The sequence below is a fragment of the Erythrolamprus reginae genome, chromosome 1, assembly GCF_031021105.1.
Source record: "Erythrolamprus reginae isolate rEryReg1 chromosome 1, rEryReg1.hap1, whole genome shotgun sequence".
NCBI classification, from domain to species: Eukaryota; Metazoa; Chordata; class Lepidosauria; order Squamata; family Dipsadidae; genus Erythrolamprus; species Erythrolamprus reginae.
The window spans coordinates 375,113,107-375,119,357 of record NC_091950.1 but is presented as its reverse complement, the minus strand read 5'-3'; positions in this window follow the sequence as shown (position 1 = coordinate 375,119,357).

Below are 6,251 nucleotides of genomic sequence, written 5' to 3'. Positions count from 1 at the left end.
CTAATACACAATACATATTGAAGAAGTTAGACATGAGGTATTATATATAAAGAAAGGATATAAAAGTAAAGGAGAAGATATATGAAAGGAAGAAAAGATATATGATATATGAGATAGAGACAATTGGACAGGAGACGAAAGGCAGGCTAGTGCACTTATGTACGTCCCTTACTGACCTCTTAGGAACCTGGAGAGGTTAATAGTGGATAGTCTAAGGGAGAAATGTTTGGGGTTAGGGATTGACACTACTGAGTCCGGTAATGAGTTCCACGCTTCAACAACTCAATTGCTAAAGTCATATTTTTTACAGTCAAGCTTGGAGCGATTAATATTAAGTTTGAATTTGTTGCGTGCTCTTGTGTTGTTGCAGTTGAAGCTGAAGTAGTCATTGACAGGCAGGATGTTGCAGCATATGATTTTGTGGCCAATACTTAGATCATGTTTTAGGCGTCATAGTTCTAAGCTTTCAAGACCTAGGATTGATAGTCTGCTTATGTAGGGTATTCTGTTTCGAGTGGAGGAGTGAAGGGCTCTTCTGGTGAAGTATCTTTGGACATTTTCTAGGGTGTTGATGTCCGAGATGTGGTATGGGTTCCAGACAGATGAGCTGTATTCAAGGATGGGTCTGGCAAAAGTTTTGTAGGCTCTGGTGAGTAGTGTGAGATTGCTGGAGCAGAAGCTGCGTAGGATCAGGTTAACAACGATAGATGATAGATAGATATATAGATAGATAGATAGATAGATAGATAGATAGATAGATAGACAGACAGACATAAATTCCTGGTTTTTGAGCATTTGGATATTCCAGAAGTCCTGAAAAGGATTACAGCTTGTTCATTGTGTTCATTTCTCCGTAGGTTTGAATTATTTGGGCGTAGCAGACTTTTTTGTTGTTGTTCTCTTTTATACTCATTCCTCATTCCAGATATGCATGATTTATTTCCACTCACCCTCACCTTAATGACATAAAATGAATAAGACCTATTCTTCAGTAAATATTGTTCAAGATGAAAAACAGTTGGATTAGAAGGATACTCAAAAACTAAAAATTGTATTCCATAGCAGACCATTGTTGTAGTTAACTACTAAAATAATGAAGAAATCATTAAATCTGTGAAAAATAAAACTTCCATGATTTTGAATGCCTTTGTAAGAAGCCTCCCAGAAAGGCTAATTTTCTTTTTCTCTTTCTTTCTTTCTTTCTTTCTTTCTTTCTTTCTTTCTTTCTTTTGTCAGTGACTGGGTGGCTTGCAAGTGAAAAATATATTACAATTAAGATGCTAAAAACATTTTTTAAAAATTAAATATCCAAAATAAATATAAATAATAGCTGAAAAACTTGGCCAGTTACCAATACAGCCAGGAAATGGGACCCATAATACATTCAGCATATCAAGCTTGGCAACATAGCCAAGTTTTTAGGTCCTTAAGAAAAGCTAACAGGATTAGGGCCATTTTAATCTCAAAGGAGGATGTCCCATAGAACAGGGGCCACTATGGAAAAAGCCTATCTTGTAGTCCCTGCCAGTCAACACTCTTTGGCTGGTGGGATCTGCAGCATGCCTATTCTGCTAGATTGGGTTAGAATTGGATGGGTAGAAACTCTTGTAAAAAGGCAATCTCTCAAGTACCGCAGTTCCAGCCATGTAGGGATTTAAGGATAAGGTAACTGCTCTCCAAGAGATTCATTCAATGATTAAGATTCTGTTGTGGTTAGCTCTGGCCCAGCTCCTGCCCCAAGGAATGTGGAGGTGGATGTGGGGGAAACATCCACATGCAGCAGGCCTGTTTTGCTCCCGATGGAATCTGCCGACGAAGCCTCCTCTGACCAAGGAAGCGTGAGTGACAGGGAAGAGGGGAGTTTGGCAGACAGCCCAGGAGGAGATCAATCATCTGTATCATCCTTGGATTCTGAACAAGAATTAATGACACATCCACGCATGTATAGAATTATGCATAGGAGACAACAACTGAAGGATTATTACAAGAGAAAATGAGGCCACCTATGGTTGGGTGGGGCTGCTGTAATTAGTGCTACAGATAAAAGTGCAACCTGGTGTTTTAGCCTCATGGCAGTTTATCTGATTCATTGTTTCATCACGATCGTGGTTTTTGTGCTGTTAAAGATTGTGTGTGGACTCTCTGGACTTTAGAATTGGACTCAATTTCCCATTTATTGGTTGAGAAATTGGATTGCATTTAACCTGTGCCTTGTGTGTACCAGAAAATCCCTTTGACATTTAAAAAGGGAGCTGTTTCTGTTTTTCTGTTTATAAAAACTTTTGGGTTTTCCTTTTATCGTGTGGTGTATGTCTTCCTGGGCTAATTACCCTGTAATTACGGGCAGAACAAGATTCTAATCCTATTCTGGATATAAAAATTGATTTCCCTTCTTTTAGCAAAGGGCCAGTTTATCAGACGGTTTACAATAATACCAAACCAGGGGCTTTTCAAACAGGACTACAAACTCCAAGCTACAGATACTGGGGAATAAAAGAGAGAAATGGACTGATTTTAACTGGTAGCATCACCTTAAAAATATTTGCAAGAACAATTGGAGAAAAAAACTTCCTTTCAATGAGAGAATGGATTGTTCACAAGATATACTGAGCTTCACCCTTGCAGAAAGAAATATAATGTTTAACAACTTGAATTATATTACTACCTTCGAGCTGGAAATTAGATTCAGCTGACACTGAACTACTTTTGAACCTGTAGAACCCAATTCTTGGTAGATTTTTGATTCTCTATTTCCATCAATATTCAAGGCTAACACTATACAATCTTTTATATTCATTCTTCGTTTCTCAATATAGACATCCTTGACAATTGGAGAGAGACAGTAGTGGGGAAGTGATGAAATAGATATAACAGAACCTTTTGCTTTAATAGCATTAGGATTTATCTACGGTATATGGAATAATTATATTTTCTACTAATGTTGCCTGAAATATCCATGTTTTTTAATCTTACATTTTCCTCTGAGAAACAAATTTGAAAAGTATCTGATTTTTAACAAATTAACAGAGTTGGAAGGTACCTCGTAGGTCCAAGCCCCTCATCCAAGTCCCTACACCATTTCTGACAAATGGAAGTCCAATCTCTTCTTGAAACTCTCGTGATGAATCTCTCACAATCTCTCAAGGCAAACTGTTCCATTGGTTGCTAATTTTCACTGTCAGAAAATGTATCCTGATTTTTAGGTTGAATCTCTCCTTGATTAGTTTCCATTTATTATTGTCTGGCATTTATATGCTTTGGAAAATAGTTTGACCCTTTCCTCTGTTGCAGCCCCCCAAATATTGGAACACTGCTATCATGTCTCCCACCCACCCTGGTCCTTCTCTTCATTAGACTAGCCAAGCCCAGTTCCTGTAACCATTCTCTGCATTTTTTCCTAGAGTCTCTTTTTTTTTAAAAAAAATTTTTTTTAAATTTTTAACAATTTTTATATCACACAACATAAAACAGTGCATAGTGAATTGTGCCCACCACCCTGACACACACACATTCCCCACCACCAATTTGGGGGTGTTTCTTGTAAAGTCCACTTAATCCAAGAGCAATATATCTGTTTACATATTATAGAGTGATTCCAATTTATTTCTTGTAGCTTGGTCTCGGATTCTGCTTGTCATATATCGTCTTACCTTGTCCCACCGTCCCATCAGCTGTCCCACCTCAGTTTCATTATCCAAATTTATCCTTTTTTCCATAATTTCAAATTGAATATGGTCCACCATGTACCTATACCAATTTTGCATTGTCCATTTTGTCGCATCCTTCCAACCCAAAACTATTACTGCCTGAGCGCTTTCTATTGCTGCTTTTTTTATTTCTCTAAATTCTCCCATCGCATTACTTTTTACTAGTACTGCCATTTCCTTAGTGATTGTCCATTGTATATTTAGCATTCTATTGATATCCTCTTTCACTTTTTGCCAAAATTCCTGCACTATCGGGCATTCCCAAAACATATGCATAAACACTCCTTTGTCTTGACACCCATGCCAACAATTCCCCCTGACATTCTGCTGAAAATGTGCGAATTGAACGGGAGTAAAATACCACTTATGTAATATTTTCCTTCTCATTTCCCTGATTCTTGTATTTTTAATTTTCCTTATATCTTCTACTATATTTTCCATTTCTTGTACCTCTACTGGTATCTCATTTTGCCACCATTTAGTCAATCCATCAATCGTATCCCCTTCTGACTGCACTAGCAATTTGTATATATTAGTTGCTTGCGCCTTTATACCCTCACTTTTTTTCTTATTATTTTCTCTAACCTTGTCTCCTCCCTCCATAATACTTCTTTATTCTCCCTTTCATTAAGATATTTACATATTGCATTTATTTGTAGCCACCTTCCCTTACCTAACCACCATTCTATACGATTTCTACTTGGCCTGCCATCCTTCTCATATAACTGTTCTATCTTAGTTATCCCTCTTCCCTTCAACTCTCCTATAACCTTATTTAAGTTAATTTCATTTTCTCTATTTATTACATAAAGCGATGACAGTTTAGATTTATATAATCCTATTTTCCCCTGCCATTTTTTCCAAATTTCCATTTTCCCACCCACCCCGGTCCTTCTCTTCACTAGACTAGCCAAGCCCAGTTCCTGTAACCATTCTCTGCATTTTTTCCTAGAGTCTCAACATCTTTTTTTATAGTGTGTTGACCAAAACTGGATGCAGTATTAGGTGTGGTCTTTTTAAGGCTTTATAGAGTGGTATTAGTACCTCACTTGATCTTGATTGCATTTCCCTATTCATTCATTCATTCATTCATTCATTCATTCATTCATTCATTCATTCATTCATTCATTCGATTTTTATGCCGCCCCTCTCCTTAGACTCAGGGCGACTTACAACATGTTAGCAATAGCACTTTTTAACAGAGCCAGTCTATTGCCCCCACAATCCGGGTCCTCATTTTACACACCTCGGAAGGGTGGAAGGCTGAGTCAACCTTGAGCCGGTGATGAGATTTGAACCACTGATCTACAGTCAGCTTCAGTTAATGTAGGTTTGCATTGGCTATTTTGGCTGCCGCAGCACGTTGCTAGATTATATTTAATTGGTTGTCCACTAAGACTCCAAGATCCCTCTCTCAGTTACTGCTATTAAGCCAGGTTCACCCATATATGTCTACTTTTTGTTTTTCTTGCCTAAACACAAGGCTTTACTTTTCTCTACATTGAATTTCATTTTGTTAGGCAGGGCCCAGTGCTCAAATCTGTCAAGATCCATCTGGATCTTGACTTAATCTTCTAGGACACTGATGGAGAACCTATGACATGTGTGCCACAGGTGGCACATAGAGCCATATTGGAGGGCACACAGGGTGTTGACCTTTGTCAGTTCCAATGCACCACGTGTGCTAGCCAGCTGATTTTCGGCCCTGGGGAAGGCTGTTTCACCCTCCAGGGGCTACAGGGAAGCCTCCTGAAGCCACAGGGTATGAAAAACAGCCCAACTGGCAACCTGGAAGTTTGGAAAAACGGACTTCCGTTTTGCCCATTGTGCTGTTTTTTGCACTCCAGGGTTTCAGGAAGCTTCCTTGGAGCTTCCGGAGTGCAAAAAACAAAACAACGGGAAAACCAGAAGTATGTTTTTCCAAACTTCCAGTTTGCCCATTTGGCCATTCTTTTGCAACGTCCCAGGCTTCAGTGGGGCCTGAGCGCATGTGTGCATGCAAGCATACACATACACACCTTTTTAGCACGCAAATCAAAAAAGGTTCGCCATCACTGCTGTAGGGTGTTAGCTATTCCTGCCGGCTTAGTTTAGTACAGTGTTTCCCAACCTTGGCAACTTGAAGATATTTGGACTTCAACTCCCAGAATTCCCCAGCCAGCATTTGCTGGCTGGGGAATTCTGGGAGTTGAAGTCCAAATATCTTCAAGTTGCCAAGGTTGGGAAAAAACTGGTTTTGTATCGCCTGCAAATTTGGTAAGTTCTCTTTCTATTCCCTCATCCATGTTGTTTATGAAGATATTGAAGAGTACTGGGCCTAAAACAGAACCTTATGATACCCCACAGCTTACTTCCCCCTCTATGTACCTGACAAGCAGATAAACAGGTAGTGCTTGAGTTACAACCATTTCTTTAGTGACCATTTCAGGGACCGCCTTCTGCTGCACGAATCCCAGCGACCAGTTAGGTCCCACAGAGTGGGTCTTCTCCGGGTCCCGTCAACTAAACAATGCCGCTTGGCAGGAACCAGGGGAAGAGCCTTCT